Source organism: Pezoporus wallicus, unplaced genomic scaffold (assembly GCF_028554395.1).
Source record: "Pezoporus wallicus isolate ANWC-B61680 ecotype Strahan unplaced genomic scaffold, APGP_CSIRO_Pwel_v1 contig_7985, whole genome shotgun sequence".
Lineage (NCBI taxonomy): Eukaryota > Metazoa > Chordata > Aves > Psittaciformes > Psittacidae > Pezoporus > Pezoporus wallicus.
The window spans coordinates 2,172,344-2,194,638 of NW_026636538.1; the positions used below are offsets into that span (position 1 = coordinate 2,172,344).

At 44.4% G+C, this 22,295-nt stretch overlaps 1 protein-coding gene and 1 long non-coding RNA gene across 3 annotated transcripts in view; one reads left to right on the forward strand and one right to left on the reverse strand.

The window, feature by feature from the left end:
• Positions 1-5,083, reverse strand: part of RNF19A (ring finger protein 19A, RBR E3 ubiquitin protein ligase) — a 60,523-nt gene extending 55,440 nt beyond the window's left edge. The window contains exons 1-2 of one of the 2 annotated variants that reach the window (XM_057400554.1): positions 4,993-5,083; positions 1,943-2,090 (exon numbers count right to left, since the gene is read on the reverse strand). The gene's annotated coding sequence lies outside the window, so the exon portion shown is untranslated. Of the gene's footprint in view, positions 1-1,942; positions 2,091-4,563; positions 4,828-4,992 lie in introns of those variants that run through there. The other variant, XM_057400553.1, reaches the window with a different exon arrangement.
• A 263-nt stretch (positions 5,084-5,346) lies between these two features.
• Positions 5,347-6,283, forward strand: LOC130594575 (uncharacterized). The gene is made up of 2 exons (XR_008971119.1): positions 5,347-5,440; positions 6,054-6,283. It is a non-coding gene; the product is annotated as an uncharacterized LOC130594575 (long non-coding RNA).
• The last annotated feature ends 16,012 nt before the right edge of the window (positions 6,284-22,295 follow it).

Here is a 22,295-nt window from a genome sequence, read left to right on the forward strand (position 1 = left end):
CTGGGAAATTTAAAAGCGATACGTTGATTTATTAAGGATATGCAGCATCAGTGAAACACAATGAGAATAAAGCAACATGATTCTTACTTTAGACAGTTCCTCCAGTTAGTTCTTTTGCTGAAGCAGTTCTTCATTCACTAAATGGAACAAATGAAGGGGACAGCCGGGGCTCCAATTTAGAATATGAGGTCTAATCTGCCTTACATGAGTAGCTAAAGGACCTATGGAAAAACGTTTAACGGCAATTTGTCTCAACTATAAATGGAAACAGAACTGACACGGTCCCACAATGACAGTTTGGGCTGAACAATAACAGGATACTTGCATTAACAAGGGTTGTGTTCTACTTAGGAAGCAAAACCAAGCAACTATACCAAATAGAATTGGTACAAACACTTGTTTCTGCAAGATGCCCTTCAAATGTCTTGCTGAAGATATCATTAGGGGATATGCTGGCCTCTAAAGAGAGGAAGTTTTAATGCCTGAGGAAACACCTGTGTATATGTAACTTTTATTTAAGCTCATTCCATTAGGTCTCTTTGCTAAACTGCTTTAGGTTAATGCAACCCTTACATGAACTTTCTAGACTGGTGAAATGTATCTAGATGTGAAGTGAACCTGATGGAAACTTGCCCTTTAGAAAAAAAAAAAAGGAAAAGCTACAGCTGATCTTGTCTTGTAAATGGCAATTACAGCTGGCAGTGTTCTGACTACCTGTCCAATAAGATGCTAGTTAGTCACCCAGCAGGTAACTGACTTCAGTCCACAGTTCAAGAATGGAAAAGCCCAGAGCAAACTTCCCACTGGAAAAAAAAAAGTAAACTAAACCAGAAATACTCCTACTTCTTATTTCATGGATAAACCTATAGGTAGGGTTAACTATGCCACAACTTCCATGAAAGTGAAGCAAACCACAGTCAAGACCAGCCCAACCTACCTTAATGAGGAAAGATCTAAGGGTGACATCACAAATGACACCTCATGACTTTTTTTCCTTCTCTGAATTCTGCTTTGAGGAACTCAAAGACTATCCAAAGCTGGTATAAGCCACATTCACAGCAGGAAGAAAATTTCTAGTACAGCCCTGTAATATTCTAGTCCCACATAAAATTTACATCTCTTTTTAGATAGCCATTGCTTTATTTTGGATCCTTGAGTACCTGCATTAAAAAAGAAGCAACTCACCACACCAGAAAAGGACCAGCAATCAAAACCAAGATAAAGCATAGTTCTTCAGTGCCTGAGAAGTGCCAGAAATGTACATGAAACAAGCAGAGATCACTGAAGACTAAGCTGCCTTATGACTCCGAGAAGCAAAGACTCTTCACACAGACTCTTCTCATCAACTAAAGAATAAACTTGTAAGAAAATCTGAGATGAGGTGAACATTAGCTAACATAAGTTTGGAAAAAATCCATCAATCGATAAGTATCAGCAACAGACCAAATCCCTACTTACACAGTAACTCATCACAAAGCACTGAGAATTAAAAAATGAGTGCCTGAAGAAGTCTTTTGAAGTAACCTTCATAGGGAAGACTGAAATTCTACTCTAAATTCTACTCTTTAGTTCAAACTCACAGTTGTTTACCTGGATTTTTATTTATTTCTGAGTTGAAGCAGATCACACCACGTCTGAAAACTAATCTATATACAACACAAAAAGGTTTCGATTTTTCTTTAAATATTTCACGGAAGATTTAAAAGACAAACTACCAGAAATGAACTATCAGACTAAATCACAGTTAAAACTTCCACTTCAGAAACTCAGAAATAAAAGGAAGTCTCCTCTTGTGAAAAAAATAGGAACACTCAATTTAAAAACAAAAAACGGTTTTGAGGTACTAATGCACCCTCTTCCACATTCTTCCTATGGAGTGGGATCATACACTGCAACACTACTTACAGCAACCAGTTCTCTAAAGATGAATGTAACATTTTACCTTCTTGGTGGAAGTCTACCTCCAGGTGCTTTCAGCAATGGGAGATCCAACACCATTCTCAGTATCTTGAAGCTGTGTTTCGGACACCGATTCCTTCAGCTACACATCTTCCAACAGTTAACACAGAAGGGACAATGGAAACTTAGAGCTAAGACAAATGCAAAAAGAGAAACATCTGAAATCAACTTCTTTATGGATAAGCCAGTGTTAGAATATTATTACTAGTCCTTCAAAGAATCTTTTCTCATCTTAAGCAAAAAATCAGACTGAGTCGCAACTCAGCTGCAAGTCAGAATCACTTTAAAAAGAGTAAAGCCTAAACATGTATCCATCAACTCAGTTAAGTCAGGTGGTATAATTTATTCTACTAGGCTGGTATGTGGTATTTACATACAATTCAGAAAACAAATCACAACACTAACTATGATGTCTGACCATGGGCCAGAATAAACTGACCTCACAGTGAATACAGTTGTATTTCAGCATTCAAAATTCTTTCTTAGCACCTCCAAACTGGGATTCAGAAGTCCAGTGAAAAAAAACGTAGGCATCCTACTTTGTTTCCCTGGAAAGAAGTGTGTGGAGGGGGAATCTTTGTGAGAAATACTGCAGCATGACTAAATAAGGATCAAAAAAGCCCAAGCAAACAGGAAAAAACAAACCCTGGACTGGTTAGGGAGAATCCCCTGCCCACTGAACAAAATCAGTCTTTAGTTTTTGTCAGGGAGAGTAGCACCTAAATGCTGGTAACTAATAAAAGGAAAAAGAAAAAAAAAAGGTATATTCATTTTCCACCACAAAAGGCTCTACCCAACTGCCAAAAGAATTCAAGGGCTTGTGTTCTTTCACATGTTGATAATGTTCACATAAAGCAAGTTTTCCTAATGCATATATTAATGCTGGCTGTGAATCCCATAGCTGAGGGAGTGTTAATGATTCATTTACTAATGGAGAGACCAGGATTTGTACACACTACAAAGGTAAACAAATACATCTGTCAAGCATCTTCCTCCTGAGGCTCAGCAAGCATAATTAATCAAAATCTGATGATTGCTCTGTGTAAGAAATGTCATTTGTCTGACAGATTTTAAGGAAAGGGGGAGAAAAGAAAACCACATACACACTTCAACTCCCTCTTTTAGAAAAGATGATCTGATGTCCTCGAACTTAAAAACAGCTGACAACAGCTAGAATTCAGCACTTTATTGTGTAAAACAGTTGAAACTCTGGCACACTTCAAGAAATACGGATATAGAGTTGTGTGTGGAAGCCTTTTAGTGGATTCATTTTTAAGAGTTGTATTACTGCCATTATGCAAAAGTGAAACTTTCATTTTCTGATCCAAAAAGGCCTCCTTCACATACAATTTAAAAAAGTGCTCTCTCAGCTCTCAGAAAGCTTAAACTGCAACCATTCAAACGTTTATAGGCAACAATGGCAAGATTTTGGAAACTTAAGTAATGTTACACTGCCGTCATTTCTAAGCATGCAAGTGAATTCTGTTAGGTAGGCAATTCAGAATTTATACTTCAGTTTAATTTAGGTATTAAACTGAAAACCTTCTTTTCCAATGAACTTGGTAAATAATATTTCATCAGATACTGAAACGTGGTTCTTCAGCTGGGAAAAAAAAACAAACCAAAAATACACACACACAAAAAAACCCTCCACCAACAGTTTGAAAGAAAAAAAGAAAAAAATATTTTTTTAAATCATCAGTAGCTTTGTCTACAGTGCGAGACACCTCCCAAACTGCCTTTTGCTTTTTATAAATAACGCTGTCCTTGATGGCAATTGAGATAAAACACTAATCAATACCGGTGCCAACTACGGTATTTTAACAGAAACAAGATTTGTCGTGCTCCTCACAGAGAAACACAGGCACATTTCCAGTAAGCAACCACAAGGGCATGCAGGCTTCAAATTTTGATTTCTGTGCTCAGCAGTAACTGCATTCTACTGCTGTCCCTTTGGCACATCCCCATAACTGCTCCACTACTATCCCTCTGGCAAAGCCCCATTTCCTTCTGTCAGGGAGCACTGGAGCAGAAGGGGAGAGGCAGAAGGACACTTCCCTTTTGCCAACCATCACCTCCTCAGCTCACGTACACACACGCTGGATTTCAAACTGTTTGTTACCCCTTTTTCCCCTATCCCTCCAAGCTGCGCCTGCAACAGTCCACTGCTAGGTGGAAAACTCCCAGCTCCGCAGAAGGACCTGGGCAAGGAAAACACTCAGCAAGACGCTGGCTACCGCAACTGCTTGTGTCCCCAGCGCCTTTACAGCCGAGATTCAATATCCGCGGCCACTCGAAACGCCTCCACTTCCCCCGGTTCACCAGACCCTAGATGGACGGCAGAGCAGAGAAATAAACGAACTAGAAACTCTCAGAGGCGAGCGGGCGAACCCTGACCCGCTCTGCGCCGAAGGCTCGGGAGTGGCAAGCACTGCTCTCCCTGTGCCCTGCAAGTTCAAGTGCGAGACTTCCCAGGGCCGCTGCCGGGCGGCAGGAGGGAGGCGCCCGCCGAAGGGCCCCCCGCGGCGCCGCGGCCCACCCGGGCGGCAAACAGCTCCCCCCGACAAACCCCCACCCGCCTTTCCAAGGCCAGACGAAACCCACCCAGCAGCTCCCCCACTTCGCCAGCCCCCCGGGCCTGCCGTGCCCCCCTCCTCCGCCAAGGCTCGGGGCGGGACGGCCCCCTCGCTCCGCCCGGGGGGAACCGAGGGGAGACAATGGGCGCGATGACTTCACCCTCCAGCAATGTGAGGAGCAGCGGCGGACGCCGCCAGCTTCCTCCCGGGCCTCGGGACACCCCCAGGCCGCGGCTCCCCCGGACGCGGCTGAGACCAACCCGCGCCCTCTCCCACCCGAGCTCGGGCCCCCGCCCAGAGGCGGCTCCGGCTCAACGGCTCCGCTCCACCCCTCACCCTCCGCCACGCTCAGGGCGGCGGCTGCCGGCCGCCGGCTGAGGCCCGAGGCGGGGGACGCCCTGCGCCACAGCCGAACCCCTCCGCACCCGCTGCCCCGTCGCGGGCTCACCCCCGGTACCTGCGAGTCGGCGGGAGGAAGCGACGCCGCTCCGCCCGCCCGGGCCCGGCCCCGCGCAGGAAGCTCCTGTGTGTGTGTATGCGCGTCTGTGTGTGTGTGTGTGTGTGTGTGTGTGTGTGTGTGTGTGTGTGTGTGTGTGTGTGTGAGGCGCGGAGGGGGGCGGTGCTGCGCGGGCGGGGCGGGACAGGGGCGGTGCTGCCCGCAGAGGGGAGGTGCTGCCCGCGTGGGTGGTTTCCGCGACGCGCTGAGCTCACGCGCACGGCGGTGCCGCCCCCTCGCCCTCTCCCGGCGGCCGTTGCGGGCGGGGCGATCCCCTCGTGGCGCTGGGGACCGGCGGTGCGTGCCCGTCTTTCTGCTACCCGCCGCGCTCGGGCTCGGTGTGGCTCTGCCCGGCCATGACCGGCGGGTGCGGTGTCCGCTCCCCGGTGGCGCTCAGGTCGCTGGGCCGGTGAGTGCGGACTCCGCAGCGCTGCCCACAGAAGCGGCAATGCGGAGTAATTATTGACTGTTCCGTGGGCTCCGTTCCGGTTAAAATGTGAAAGCGCACGGAGAGGAGTGACCTGTCGAGGCGTGTCGATAAGGTTATGACGCCGATTCACTCGCCGAAGCGGCAACGCGCCTACTCCGTGCTGTAAAATACAGGCGGATCTTCCTTTTCACCACCCTTTTTGACATTTGGAACGAATTTCGCCCAGCAGCCCCCAGCTTCCCTGCCGTGGCATGTCCCTGCGCTCCGTGGTGAGCTGCAGCCAGCCCCGGGCACCGGCCACCCGCTGTGGTCCCGGTCGGCCCCGGGCCGGGCTGTGTAGCTCACCCGTCCCCACCTCTCGGTTTTACGTCTGTTTTCAATACCGACCTTCACACGGCCTTCCACGGGATTCCCTGTTTCAGCTGCTGCCCTCTCCCACAGTCTGTCTGCTCCTGACCTGTGCTTCTGGATGAGCTCCGAACCCCTGTTCCCTGTCCTCTGGCACATCGTAAGAACTTGTTGCACACAAAAATACCACGTTGGTTTAAAATCGTGCGGGTTTGTTTTGTTTTGTTTTGTTTTTCTTCTATAGTTAATCATTCATACTGTCTCATGTCATCTCTGAATTCTCTGGAACTGGGGTTTATCCTGTGGTGCCTCTGTTAAGCTGGTATGAAACCTGAAAGCTCACTCTGGAAAAAGTTATTGATTACCCAGCCGGCATTTACCATGTGCAAATATTGTAAAATGAATAAAATGTACTGTGCTTTTCCTGCGTGATTTGCGGTGTACAGTCTGATAAAGGCTTGTATGTATACCTACCTTTATTTGTGTGCATAGTTCCATTTAAGTCAATAGGACTACTTCCAGCACATCAAATTAGGAGTGAATACAAGTCATTCCTGGTGAGATACTTAATCTGAAATGACAGAATAGGCGATTACAACAAACGGGGTGGGGAAGTGGAAAATGAGGGTAACAGCAATGAGATTACACTGGAATTTTGGTATGCTGTATACAAACCACAGCAGTTCCTTTACTTCTAAAAAGCAGTAGCTAGGTGAGTTAGTTAGGCTCCTAAAAGGCGGTAGCTAGGTCAGTTACTTAGACTGCAGTACTGCAAACATGTACATGTAATTCAAGGCATGTAAATGGTGCCATTGTATTCAGATAGATAAGATAACGCAGAAGAATATAGTGTTTACACAGGGTGACTGGCCACTTTCTTACGTATGGGATTTGGTACAGAGAACTGGAACTGGAGAACTGAAGTTCATAAAATGAGAGGAGAAAAAGGAAAGGCAAGAGTGGAGGTAAATGATGGAAAGATGAAGGGGGGAACAGCAAGATTAGTGTGTAGAATAGCACAATAGGACAGTGAACATGTTTGGACTGGAACAGGAACAGCTAACCATTTTACCAGTTCAAATGTAATGCAACCACCAATAAAACAAAGGCCAGCAACAAGGAATGCAAAGCAATGCAGTAATGTATTACTTTCTAAATGACCAAAGGGATTCAGCAAATCAGCACAAATACCCTGAAGTCTCTTGGCTAATGCTAGAAGTCCAGGGTTTTAAAATTCGGCACCAGGAGATTGAACAGACACTGTGGTGGTCAATGAGGGACAAAGCAAACCCCCAAGCAGCCGCCCTCCTGAGAGCTCTGCTGCAGAGAGCCTGCAGCCAAGTAGGTGCTTTTCATCAGAAGCATTCAAAACAGTCAATTAACAAAACACAGAAAGCACAGGGAGGAAAGAGAATCTTTCCTGCACAAAGCTGTACGCAAAACCTGACAGTGGTTTGTTATGATATGTAGGGAAGATAAGTTTGCTTGCTTGCTTGCTTGCTTGCTTATTATCCTAGAAGAGGATAGGTATTAAAGAAAAGTTGAGGCTGCTCAAACCCTTTAACACGCACACTGCATTTTGTGAAGCATACAAGATTTATGAAAGCAAACAAGCCTGTCTTTCCAAAACACTTGCTGGAGAACATCTAGAATTAAAACGTTCTGGTATTTAATTCAGCTGCTGGCACAGAAGTTCAAAATATTGTATCAGAATACAAAAATACTGCCTTTCAAGCAAATCATTGGTAGTTCTAAGGAGGCATAAGTGCGCACAGCACATGGTCAAACATGGAAGGCAAAAATTGTATCATTAAGAGAAGTGAGCACACAGGGCTGAGAAAAAAGTGCTTTTTTTCTTAGTGGTAGAGAATGTTGAAAGTGCATGATATGGACAACCTTATCTTAATTTAGTATAACCTCTCTCAATCTCTGCTCATATAGAGCGCTGGCCTCTGTATAGTTTCAGTACTTACAGATGAAACACTGCTATCTCATATGAAAAGGCACTGTAAAATCCATTGCCTTGGGTGAGAATTTCATGTGTGTATGGTCTTTTCTTTAAACTTATGTTGGAAGAGTATCAAATATGATGGGTAAATATTTCCATGTCTCTGATCCCACATCTGAATAACTCTTAGAAATCTTTATCTGAATATTCAACCATCATCTTCAACGTAAAATTGTCAGTCTTTTTTCTATAGATAATTGTGTATTTCCTGCAGCCTATGCCATCATCTGGTCTCCAGTCCATCATTTTTAAGGGAAAAAGAGACTTCCTCAACCTTTCCCCTTTTGACACACACATTTGTGTCCCTGACCTTTCGTTCATCTTGTTCTGAAGAACACCCTTTGTTTGGGGATTCACCGCTCTCCTACATTTTCCAGCTCAACTGTCTTGCCAATTTATTTTTTTTTTCTGGAGAGTTTATTTTTAGCACCCCTGATTTTAGCAATCTGTCTTACAGTGTTGCCCCACAGATGGCTGCATTTGCACAAAAAGCATAGAAGAAGATTGATGTGGCAGCAGGAACAAGTGGCATAGGGAAGGAAAAGAACTGTCTAGATCAATTTTGCCACTGGAGAAAATATAATATAAAAATGCATTCTGACTTGCAACTAAAGAAGGAAGGAGAAAAGCCTTTGATGAACTAAAATGTCTACAATATCCATTGATAGATAAACATATCTTTCAACCAGGCATGCAAAAAATGACAATACTGACGAATACCAGTACGTAACTGATAAATGTCTTGTTACATATTAGTATAGCCTAAGATACAAATTGCATAAACAGTAATAAGTGTTGAATTCTGTCAGGCTTCTTGTTTACCCTCTGTGAAAGATTGCCATACACTGATTGTCATTGATTGTATTGAGCACAGTAGACTAAAACATGCATACTTTGTAAGAAATCTAGGTTAGGATTTTCTCAAAAGGCATCATTAGAATAGAATCATAGAATCATAGAATCATATCCTGAAGATAAAATGAAAGTATATTCAAATAGAGGGTACCATGATGACAAACCTAGGGTAATAAGTCAAATAGAGCTATCTGATGTATATGCAACCTCACTGATCCAAGTTAGAAAGTGGTAAGATACCAGTAAGCAATGTGCAGGCTGAGAACTTTCCAAAATATCAGCATGTCATAAAACATTAAAGATGAAGGCTTCTATAGCCATTTCAAACTTCTCAGATATCTTACAGTTACATCATCTCATCCAATCAGTTCCTGTCATGGTCAATAAAGAAAAAGCAAGGGTAGAAAATTTAGGATATCTACAACCAAAACATGTCTATTGCAAGAAAGAAATCTGTTTGAATCAATTAAATAGGTTTATTGACAGCCCCAAAGAGAGAGAAGAGAGAAATCTGGATGCCTGAATACCGGAAGTTGCTCCTAAACACGTATCAGTTGTTAGCCTTAGAAGGCTCCAGAAGGCTGTAAAAGACTGGTTTCTGGTTTATGAGCTTAATAGTTCTCTAACACCTAAAACCCCACTCCTGGATGTAATATTTAAACTCTGGAAACTATTCTGGAAGTCAGATGCCTAACTGTGAGGAGCTGCAAGATGCATGCGTGATACCTATGTAATTTTTTAGAGATAGCCCTTTTTAAAGGTCAGTTGCTATAACTGTCTGTATCCTTAGGTAGCTTTAATTTGTTAGAAAAATTAATGAAAAGCAAGTAAGAGTTACATAGTGAAAAGCAGCAGACTATCATTTCTGTTGCACAACACTCTTTCAATTCTAGTCCCCTGGGCCTTCCTCCTCTGTTACTCAGAAAAGCCTGAAACTTCTGGTTTTCTGGGTTGAGACTTTGTGTGCTTAGGCTCTGCCCAAAGGTGAAATAGTTTCTGCAAAGCTTGAGCAAGAATGTTTTTGCTGTTCTAAGTGTGAAAACAGTGGGTTAGGAGGAAACACTGCATAAAGGTAAAAGTGCTTGAGGGTTTTCTAAATAACTTTTTCATCAGCATCAATAAATGTGAAGAGATTCAAATCATGGTGGAAATAACCCTGCTCAGGAAAGGCCTGTACTTTTTCTAAAGCTGGTCTCAATTCAGTCAGAGGGACCTTCAGGTAGTTCATCTACAGTCCATCTTCGGCAGAGCCAGAGGACATCTAGACTTGCCCTTCCCTGAGGAGCTAATCAGATTTAGCTGTCCTTTGAGTCACAGTTACTCAAAGGTTTGTCTTTGCCTCCATATTTTCATGGTGACACACTGCCCTAAGCCAGGCCAGCTGGGGGGGACAGGGACAGCCCCAGTCCTGGACATCAGGCACCTCCCTGGGGACAGGCTGAGGCCAGGCTGGGATGTGAGCCCACAGCTGGGCCTGGCTCAGTGGGACCCATGGATGGGGAGGGCAGCGCTGTGGCCCTGCTGCAGTGTCACTGGGGCAGGGGCTAATGGCCCCAGGGGGCTGTAGTGGGGTCCCTGGGGAGGGGACAGTCAGGACTGTGGGTGCCCTCAGGGTCCCAGCACAGTCTTAATGGAGAGACTGCACATGGCTTTGGCCATTGCTGACTTCAAGAGGTGCTTGCACAGGCAGGGCTCTGTCAGGAGCACTGATGTGTGCAGCCACATTGGTGGTGGAAAAGAGCAGAGGTGGGGGGCAGTGAGGAGTGGTTGCCTTTAGTCCCAGTTTAGAGGGTACGTGGTTCTGATACAGTGGCTGAGGCTGTGAGAGCCAAAAGACAAGCAGCAGTAGGACACAGGACCTCTGTACAGGGAGAGCTTTCCAGAACAGCATCACCCTTCCTGGCCTCAGCAGGGTAGATAGGCCATTCATGGGGAGAGTTGCCTGCTCTACATGGGAGCTGCAGACACTGCTCTGCCAGATTGGCTGGCAATTCCTGCTTGCAATAAAGCATCCTGCAGCCCCAGCTGCTGTCCAAGGGTGGAGGATGCGAGCAGGACACTGAGGTAGCCTGGTCCTCCCCAGCACCAGCAGGTGAATTGTACATGCCTGTGTACAGCTGCTCTTCTCTACGCCCTGAGGCCGCCACCAGGGTGCCAGTTTCACCACAAGCACTGCACTTGTGACCATGCCTGCCTTCCTGCCAACATCTCTGGCAGGTTTGCTCTTTATTGTGGTTGCGCTCAGCGTGACCCTCATGAGGCAGCAATTGTGGCTTTTGCCTCTTGCCCAGAAGTCTCCTCTGTTGTCTCTCCTTCCTCAGGTTAGCCAGGAGCAGGCCCCCCCCAGACTGCCTCCAGAGTAAAGTGGGAACCTCTTACTTCCTTGCATGAAGCTGACTCCAGATGTAAGGTAGTTACAGAAATTTCCCCGGGTCAGGAGCATCCAACTCCAATAATCCCTCCAACAGCTCCCAAGACTTCAAGACCCTTTTGGGGCAGTCATTGCACAGAGAGAGGGCAGTGACTGCAGCGCTGTGAGATTATGCAGGAATGGTATATAGTTAAACCTGTGACAGAGAGCTCTAAATAGTTTTGATTCATGGTAGGCAGCATACCAGAACAGGCCTAGTTTGGCGTGACTGGAAGATAGCTACTGGTCTCAAATGTCTTTTCCACATGCAAGGGAAGTATTTGAAGCAGCCAAAGGTTTTCACTCTAGTCACCACTCAGACCATGCTACAGAGAAGGAGAAATATCAATGAAGACCACTGACATAATGCTCCAAACATTTGGTACAGATTAGCTTTGTGTATTAAGCTTCTTCATTTTGCAGTCTAAGCTAGTGCTCACAGAAATGTGCATTGTCTAGGGCTGAGCCCCACTTCCTGATACCTCTTCCAGATACTTCCAGATACTCTGTTAGCTTTGGAGAACTACTCCAAATAGCACTTTGAGGATGCAGATTGCAAAGGGTTGAGCCAAGCCTCTGCATCCATACACAAGGCTGCAGAGGGTGCACCTATCTTCAAGAGCCATGTTCCAGTGGGGCCTGGAGAGCATTACAACAAAGGAGTGGCAACAGAGCTATCTCCAGCAGCATTGCCATCAGCTGCAAATCCAGCCGTTATGGTAATCTTTTCTCCTGTGTATGAAAGGCAGCTGAGCTGGCAAAGGAACCATGAAGCGTTTGTTCTGAGACTTCAAGGGCTGCCACTGTGAGCTCCAAGCCTGAAGGGAGATGAAGAGACCGCTTCCCACAGGCTTCATCCTTTTAGGTCCATAGCAGTCAGCCTGCACACTGAGAGGGCTTGTGAGGGGTGAGAAGTCCACAGGAGCATTGTGGGAGTCCTTTCTTTTAGTTTGCTTAAAGACCAACTTACTTCATGGTGAAAGGGTATTTTAAATAGCTTTTTTAAAACTATTAATATTTGTTACAGAATTTGAATTACTTTTGTCTACTTTCTAGCTTCTCTGCATTCTTGAAGCCTTTGACAGCTCAGTTTCTTGCCTGCATGGGGATGAGCCAGCCACCTTTACTCAGAGGAAGAACACATGGGTTCTGGACCCATGAAAGACAAGAAGTGAATCCTACTGGGTTCATTGAAAAGGCCTATTTCTTTTGTCATCCATTAGCCACGTAACTACATAGTTGGCAGAACATTCCTGGGCATATATCAGATTGGCTACAGACCATGGTAACTGGGAGAAGACGAGCTGTGTGTTGTTAAGAATGGGCAGTGGGTCTTCATCCATAACAGCTTCCATGCTAACGACCTTCTAGATCAGCTATGGGATAATCCTCTGAACCACATCTTACAGAGTCTTGTTCAGTTCAGTCTATTTATCATGCTTAAAACTATAGGACTAGAAAACATATGCAGTTTGCGCATTTTATGTGCAGTTGCATTCCTGGCAAAGTGAGGAAAATGCTGTGCTGTGTTTTCTTCCCCCTGCTGTCTAACAAAGTCCCCAGGAGCTGACCCTCCACCTGGCTTCACCTCTGCCACCTCTGCCATGCTACAAATGAGTGATACAGCTCTTGGTTGGTGTGCCGACTTTGCCTGTCCTCAGAAAGAAAACTGAATTGATTTAAAGCATATTTAACATATGTTTTTAAGGCTGCAGTTGTTAATTTCTAGAACCAGATGTCTTGAGTTAGCCTCTTTCTTTCTTTCATGCTAGAATTTGTCTACTGTCCTGAAGTAATCAAGGCAGGAATCAGTGGATTTGGCTTCTTTGAGGAGTTGTGTCTGCCTCCGGTCCTGCAGAAAGTGCTCTGTGTGTTGGTGTTGCTTCCCTTTTTTTACCCTTGGCCTGTCTTCACAGGGTTTCTTTCCCCCTGATTCCTTTCTATTTTTGCATTAGATCAGCTAAACATGACACCTAAGACTTCATTCACTCTGCCCCTCTTCACCCCCTGCACTCAGGTCTGGCCAAGATACAGGGACAGAGATTTCCTCTCACCCAAGGGTAATGAGTCACAAAGTCTGGATGATGAGAAGGAAGGATTAGAGTTTCACCTGCCTTCTGGGAGATCATTTTCTCCTCCAGATTCCATTCCTAATCCTATACTCACTGCAGATGCAGTCTACCATAAGACCTGCAGAAGTGGGTCCTCTCTGGAGACTGCAGTTCTACCTGTCGCTTTCTGGAAGGTCTGCAGTGCTACTCATTGTTTTCTGGAAGGTGTTCATGCACCATATTTATTTCTAAAGGTTTAGAACTGACACTTGACACTGAAACTTGTTCAATTTTTTGTTTTGTTTCAAGTTTTGATTAAATTTAACCACTGAGATAGTCCAGGTTTCTATTTGAAGCAACAAAAGGGCAGCCATACTGCTCAGCAAGCAGACTCTCGGACATTGTTGTGGGTTTATCTATAATGCGGGGGATGAGGATGCATTTGGGCTAGCTCTACATGGGTTCAGCCAGCCGTGCAACCACAGAGCACAGAGCCCAGTGATGAACAACAGCTCACCAGCCTTCCAAGCAGAGAAGTGCTGTGCTGTTGCAGCATTAATGCTGAAGTAACTGAGTCAGTTGAGATCTTGATAACCTAGTCTTGCCATTGATGCATGATTGTTTTCTCCTTCACTTCAGTAGGGAATGATGAGTTAGAACAAAGCAAAGATTATGGGATTTGGTACAAATTTATCTCCTGGAACAGTAACTGGAAACACAAATCTTTGCTCATATGGGGGTCTTTCTGCAATGCCAGGAGTGTGTGTTTTAAGCTTTAGGTCACCCCAGTTCATGATGTATTTAGCTGTCAGATCTGGGCCATGCAATCTACTAACCACCAACCAGGAAAGAATTTGCCCCTCCACACGTGCATTCAGTCTTCATAGTAGAACAGTTCCTCTGGAGCCTTTGATAGTGTCCATTGCTAGAGACAGGGCTCAATGAAGCAATTACTTTAGTCATAATGACAGTCCAATGCCATCAATGTTTGCCATCCCGTTTGTAGTGCTGAATTACAGCTTAACAGCAGAGATTTCATGACACACTCCTGCTTTTGATTCCCTACCTCCCTTGTGACAGCTGTATTGCTTGGTTACATGAAAAAACGTCACTGCCTAAGAAATGACAATAAACTTTTATGAAATCTTTAGGCTCTTTGCCATTTCCTATTTTCTTTTTGCATTTTTTTTGTTTTTCCGTTTTGCAGGATTTTGCATTTATTGGGAGTGAATCTTTTCATTGCTTTGTAACTTCCTATTGCTCTGAAGTGATCACTTTCCAGTTTGCAGTTTCTTTCTGTGTGCTGCTAGAAGTTAGAGTCCAGTGTCACCACTGGCATTTTACTAGGTTGTAATTTACACCAGTGAAACACCTTTCCACCCTAAAAGTGAGGTTAAGGTAGTTGTCAAAGCATGGAAGGATGCTTGCTTATTTTAGTTTTGTTGACAAAAAGGGAAAAATATCTCCAACTCACAAACTGTGTTCCTGTCATCTGATAATAGGAACGCAGAAAGACTATGGGTTTAGTTTTATTAACTTTTTTTTTACTTATCATGATAAGAAAAAACACTTGGAGCCTGAGCACCTGAAATTAGGATATGAAGGATATACCCTGCTGTTCTGAAGGCTGGAGATACTTAGTTTATATTCTGACACTGAAGTCATAGGCTAATGTAAACATTTTATCATATATGTAAGTCATGCCATTTTCCCATGACATACTATAACCTCATGTAAACTAGTTGTCTATGAAACACCTTCTGGCTCTGTCTGTCTCTCTTCTTCCAGCATAGAGAAAGCACAGATTATGATCTTAGATTCATGCTTACCACTTGAACAGTTACGGTTAGGTAAGATGAATTCTGCCCTCAAATTAGTCAAATGGCAGAAGATATCAAATGTTCCTTTCTTCCTTCTTCCACAGCATTACTAAAAATCTAGATAGTGATTCTTGCAGAGTTATTTGGTATAATAAATGCTCGTACTTAAAAGCAAAGTGCTGTAATTAGTCAGTGATGATAGCTTACATAGTTTAATTTGCAAACAAACTCTTATCCCATTTCTAAGACCCTTAAACCAATTTTTCCACAGCTGGAGGATTTTGTCAGCCACATCACAACGGGCAACTGGAGGGAGGCAATGAGGCAATCTTCAAGGATTTCTTTTTTTTTTTGTTGTTGTTGCTATGGAAGGATGTGAGCAAACAATTTGGTGGCTTTTATTCCTTTTTATTACACATGAAATCTTGATGTAGTGCTTGTGCAATACCAGAGGCATGTAAAGGACACTATAGCCAAGTAAAAGCCATTGAGAGTACCCTGTTTGGTACTAAAGCATATCAGGACTAATGGGGAGTTAGAATGAATAGAAGGAGAAAGTGCAAGATCACAGGTACTTCTCACCATACTGAACTGTTGTGTTTACCCTTTCAGAGTCCCTTTTTCCTGAAGAGTCCAGGCTGAGCTATCAAGCTTACTATCGAAGGTAGGACTCCCCAAAAGACCATTTGTGTCTCCTGCTTGAAGAGAGGAAGGGGCTGGCATGTGTGATGCAGCTAGCATGGGCACCCAGACCCAACAGCTCACAGGCATTAGTTCTGCCTTTGTAGCTCTTAGCCATCCTTGAAGATAAGTGGTAGGCTGTTCAGCAGTGAATAAACTGACAAGAGGAGGCTTTCTACAACTCCCTTCAGTTATAGCTGAGGCTTCAATGGGATAAATGGTATAAAAGCAGGAGACAGAATGCTACTCTGGAGCATCTGCTCTTGAGCCTCATTGCATTTCTGAGTCCAAGCCCATGTTCCCCGCACAGAAGCCAGAAAAGAATAATTCTAAACATGTTGCTATAAAACAAGAATCAACCTCAATACTGATAGGTTAGGATGAGCTCAGTGTTAACATCCTCATAACACATGATGGCCTGCTTTCTTTTAGTGCTTACTGCTAAGCAAAATACAGGATGCATAAATAGAAACACTGAATATAGCATGCTGGAGATTATTTTAGCATACTATGAAGACATGATGCCGGTAAACCTGTAATATTTTTGTTGCAAGATATAGTGTTCTGTTTTACACACAGACACATATATATAACAAGAGAAGTGAAGCTGTCAATTATGGCCATCTCAGCAGTATTGCAGAATTCTGAAGATGATGACAAAATGTTGCATTCAGTTGAGAAGTCAATTTAAGCAAAATACTTAGAGAAAAGATTGTTGCCTATAGAAAATGAAAAATTAAGAACAAGTAGAACTTCACTAAAGTATGTCCTGCTTTGGAGAAAACAGAGGAATTCTAAACCACAACTGGAGTTGAGCAAGTTGACAAGTTAAACAAGTTGAGCAATTAAACTTGTTGAGCTAGTTTAATTACAAGAAGAATAATCCATAATATCTAAATATTATGTTTCCTGAAACTGAAATGGACACTAGCAGAGTATATGGTACTTCTATACCAACTGTCAAAGAAATATTCAGAATAATCCATGTGTGGAATGAAGTAGCAGAGCAACAAGAAAACCAGATGCAATGTTTTAACAGGACTTAGGCAAATCTTTGGGCATCCAAACTGACTAGTGCTTCTGTTGCTAAATAAAAGTACCTAGATGTACCTTCTGAACATTTTCCATTTCCAAGTTCCTTCATCCCTGTTGCTCAAGGATCTCTCCACATTAGAATATACACTCTGGGGAGAAGGGTTTGATTGATAAATAAAACTGATCATAGTTACATCTCTAATCCTAGTGCCATTCTTTGGAGCCAGGTAAATGAAAGACAGTTTGAAAATAGCTGTGTGGAAAGAAGACTCTTTCCTTCCCTTCTTTCATGTGCACAAATATGCTTGGAGGAGAGTATTGATGGCATTTTCTTTCCTTTGGGAAATACAGGAAGCTGTTCCAACTGGCTTGGCCAGTTTGACAGAGCACAGCCCTGCCATGCACCCCCAGTTCTCTGAAGCTTGGTCACTTCCCCAACTCTTATGTCCCTACCAATTTAATGACATTATTTTCCCTTAGTGTTTTGCAGGTTTTTCCTGTCCCTTTTTTGGTTTTCAAATTAATAATCGTGCTTAACTAACATCTTACCCAAAAGGGCAAGACTTCAATACAGCTTTGGAAATGCTGCATGCCGTGAGCATTCATTTGCCTGCTCTTTGAGCCTGACTTTAGATTATTGATAAATTCAGAAAAATCATAATCCATATAATACTCTGCTAAATATCCTTCTTGGCACAACTAGACAGTGTCGGTGCACAGAGGAACAGTGAGACCAGTTCTTTTCAACCTGTCTAGAAATTTCCAACTGTGATCTATGGAGAGCTGCCTGGGGGTCCCCACAGACTCTTCTGATCACATGTTGCTGGCTCCGCATCTTTTCCAGCTGCTAGTTTCTAATAAAAGCAGGGGGAAAACGGTATTCCACAGAAGTAATGAATATGACTGCCCCAGGAGTATTGTGAATGTGTACTGGAGAAAAAATGATCTCCACAACCCTGAAAGCAGGGGAGATAGAGTTTGCAAGACAGTCTTTTTGTTGACCTGTGATCTACCATACAGAAAAGCTGGATATTTGAGTGGCCTATTAAGTCCTAGTTTGATTAGCCTCTCTGGGGCCATTCTTTAACCTCATCTTCTTCCCTACAGTTGCAATACACTGTTATAAAGCACTTTTCCTCTAAACCTAGATCCCTGGAAACTACATGTACAATAAGAGCCTTAGTTCCTGAGGCAGAGCCATTTCTCTGCCAATACAGGACTTTTTAATAGCCCTACTCTTAATCTAATTACTTCTCCAGTCTAGTTTAAAATTTTCTCAGTCAGTGCAGAATTCAAACAAAATTGTAGGCTGTATGAATAAGCTCAGCCAAATGGGAATTTTATCTGACTAAAAGGTCAGGTTTGGCCTCTGAAGAACAGCCTGTGTAGTAATGAGCATTGGGCTCCCTTGAAAATTGCAGTTGTATGGAAATGTCACAAGAATACATGCATCTTCATTTAAAGAACTTTTTTCTTCTCCTGTCTGGGTTGCTTCAAACCATGACTGAGGTATTTTACACTGCAGCTTTTACAGATGATCAATGTAGAGTCATAGAATGGTTTGGGTTGGAAGGGACCTTAATGATCATCTAGTTCCACCCCCATCCCATGGGCAGGGACACCTTCTGCTAGACCAGGTTGCTCCAAGCACCATCCAACCTGGCCTTTAGTGCTGCCAAGGATGGGACAGCCACAACTTCTCTGGGTAACCTGTTCCAAGTGCTTCAGCACCCTCATAGTGACAAATTTATTTCTAATAACTACTCAAAATCTACTCTCAGTTTAACATCTCTTTTACAATCAGAGGGTGGCATTGAAAGTAGCAGATCTTCAGGTAAGAGAAAAATCAGTTGTAGCTGTGCTTAGGTTTGTCACTTACTTCTTTTTTCAGAAGATGATGTGGGTCAAATCCTGCCTTCACACCCATGGGACCTCACTGCAGGCTGGAGAGTGGAGGGGCTCAGCCTGGCTCCACACACCACCCACTGAGGGGCTGCCTGGAATTCAGCCTCCTGAGACGCCACTCACCTCCAAGCGCTGAAGGTGGGGAGACCCCCTTTCATTTCAGATCCTCAGGACAGTGAGAAGAGCGTGCAGCAAGCTCACTGCCCTGGACTCCAAGAGAGCAGACTTCGGCCTCTTCAGGAACCTGCTTAGTAAGGTTCCATGGGATATAGCCCTAGAGGGCAGGGGGTCCCAAGACTGTTGGTTGATATTCAAGGATCACCTACTACAAGCTCAGGAGTGTTGCATCCCAACTGGAAGGAAGGGCAGCAGGAGGGCCGGGAGACCTCCTTGGATGGGTTAGGAGCTGCTGAGGAAACTTCGAAGGAAAAAAGAGGCTTACAAAAGGTGGAAGCAAGGACAGGCAGCCTGGGAAGAATACAGGGATGTTGTCCAGGAAGCTAGGGACTGGGTTAGGAAAGCTAAGGCCCAGTTAGAATTAAACTTGGCTAGGCATGTGAAAGATAACAGGAAGGGATTCTATAGTTACATTGCAAATATGAGACAGACTAGGGACAACGTGGGCCCTCTCCTGAAGCTATCAGGAGAACTGGCTACCCTGGATTTGGAGAAGGCTGAGGTTCTTAATGACTTCTTTGCCTCGGTCTTCACTGGCAAATGCTCTGACCACACCACCCAAGTCTTGGAAGGCAGATGCAGGGACTGTGAGAATGAAGACCTCGGGCCCACTGTAGGAGAGGATCTGGTTCAAGACCATCTTAAAAACCTGAATGTACACAAGTCCATGGGACCTAATGAAATCCATCTGCGGGTCCTGAAGGAGCTGGCGAATGAAGTTGAGAAGCCACTGGCCATCATATTTGAAAAATCATGGCAGTCAAGTGGAGTTCACTATGACTGGAAAAAGGGAAATATAACCCCCATTTTCAAGAAGGGGAAAATGGATGACCCGAGGAATTACAGACCAGTCAGTCTCACCTCTGTGCCTGGCAAAATCTTGGAGCAGATTCTCCTGGAAGGCATGCTAAGGCACATGAAAAACAACAAGGTGCTTGGTGACAGCCAGCATGGCTTCACTAAGGGGAAATCCTGCCTGACCAGTTTGGTGGCCTTCTATGATGGGGCTACAGAACTGATGGACAGGGGCAGAGCAGTTGGTGTCATCTACCCGGACTTGTGCAAAGCATTCGACACTGTCCCACACAACATCCTTGTCTCTAAATTGGAGCAACATCAATTTGATGGATGGACCACTCGGTGGATAAAGAACTGGCTGGATGGCCGCACACAAAGATTTGTTATCAATGCCTCAATGTCCGGCTAGAGACAACTAACAAGTGCTGTCCCTCAGGGATCGGTGTTAGGACCGGTCTTGTTTAACATCTTTGTTGGTGACATGGACAGTGGGATTGAGTGCGCCCTCAGCAAGTTTGCCGATGACACCAAGCTGTGTGGTTCAGTTCATACCCTGGAGGGAAGGAATGCCATCCAGAGGGACCTTGACACGCTTGTGAGGTGGGCTGATGCCAACCTCATGAAGTTTAACCATGCCAAGTGCAAGGTCCTACATCTGGGTTGGAGCAATCCCAGGCACAGCTACAGGTTGGGCAGAGAAGAGATTCAGAGCAGCCCTGCGGAGAAGGACTTGGAGGTGCTGGTTGGTGAGAAAATGAACATGAGCTGGCATCAGTGTGCGCCCACAGCCCAGAAAGCCAACCGTATCCTGGGCTGCATCAAAAGGAGCGTGACCAGCAGGTAGAAGGAGGTGATCCTGCCCCTCTACTCTGCTCTTGTGAGACCTCACTTGGAGTATTGTGTGCAGTTCTGGTGTCCTCAACATAAAAAGGACATGGAACTGTTGGAACAAGTCCAGAGGAGGGCCACAAGGATGATCAGGGGACTGGAGCACCTCCCATATGAAGATAGGCTGAGGAAGTTGGGGCTGTTCAGCCTGGAGAAGAGAAGGCTGCGTGGAGACCTCATAGCAGCCTTCCAGTATCTGAAGGGGGCCTATAGGGATGCTGGGGAGGGACTCTTCATTAGAGATTGTAGTGATAGGACAAGGGGTAATGGGTTAAAACTTAAACAGGGGAAGTTTAGATTGGATATAAAGAAGAAATTCTTTCCTGTTAGGGTGGTGAGGCACTGGAATAAGTTGCCCAGGTAAGTTGTGAATGCTCCATCCCATTCAAGGCCAGGTTGGACGAAGCCTTGGGTGATACGGTTTAGTGTGAGGTGTCCCTGGGGGTTGGAACTAGCTGATATTAAGGTCCTTCCCAACCCTAACTATTCTATGATTCTATGCTACAATGCCTTTCACATGACTCAGGCACTGCCCCATACTAAATTCAATGTTCTGTTTAATTATATTCTCTCTGTACCTGTCTTCCTCTCCAGTTTCATGCTCTAGAACAAATGGTGATCATGGCATGTCCTTAGGCTAAAAGAGATTTATTTTAGCTAAAAGAAAACACACAAGAGAGTCTCAAGTAGCTACTACTGATGAGCAAATAGCTTTTATTCCAAAAGAAAACATGATGCAAAAAAGTATCCTTCAGAGAGAGGATTGTGGAGGCATATCAGTGGATGTTCACACTCAGCATGGCACTTATTGCTACTCTTTCAACAATTATCACCTCCTGGGTGTAACTTCGGGGCTGCTGAGCTGGCAGAGCTGGCTCTCCCACCACACAGGGTGCCAGTGGGGTTAAACATATCACTGAAGGGGCAATGTCTTTCTGATGTGCCGCTGGAGCAGAGCCGTGGCCATTCTCAGCTCATCTCAGGCAGCTGCAGAGCACCACTCTTCCCTGTCACCCCAGTGCCCTTCCTTCCCCAGAGCACAAGCCCCACTTTTTGCTAGTTCTGAGCATCATATACTAATGATGCCAGCCCAAATGCTTGCTAACAGCATGGCAGGTCCTGTGAAGCAGTTCTAGCCATAGTCAAGTTATAGTTTCTCCTTGTAAGTGACTGCATAGAGAAAGGGAACTTTCTGGAAAGGAAATGAAAGCAGCAAGGTGGATAGCCAGACAGCGATGTAGGGGTCAGACAGGGCCTAAACATTCAATATTCACATTTTGAAATATTCTTTTAATTCTGCAGCCATAAAGATTAGACATTTTACAGTTTTGTAAATGAAAGTGAACTATACAATAACTTGCAGAGGCATATAATAGCTTTTTACAGGAGGCATAGACAATTTTCTGACTATTGCTAAGCTGTAATGAATGTAAAAAAACTCACACTGGCACACAAGAAAGGGAGGAGGAAGACAAAAGAAAGCCTATTTGCTTTTAAAGGCATGTCGGCGGCTAACATAAGATAAAAATTTAGGTTTTGAGAAACAGTACATTTTACCAGGCAAAATCTAATGAGGCTGATTTTTAAACAACTTAGCACAATTACATTGATTGCAAGAGAAATTTGGGTAATTATATGTGGAAATAACCATAATTAGCCAAAAACGAGCAAGAACCTTGCAAGTGTTCCTATATAGAAGAGTTTCTTCATCTTTCCATGAGATATTCTGTGCTCAGTACAAGTTTCTTTCTTTAAGCCAATAAAAAGGTGTGGTTAGATTAAAGACAGAGTCTGTTGTCTGTTCATAAATGGTGTATCATAATTCAGACACCCAAAAGCACCAAAGTTTGGGGACATT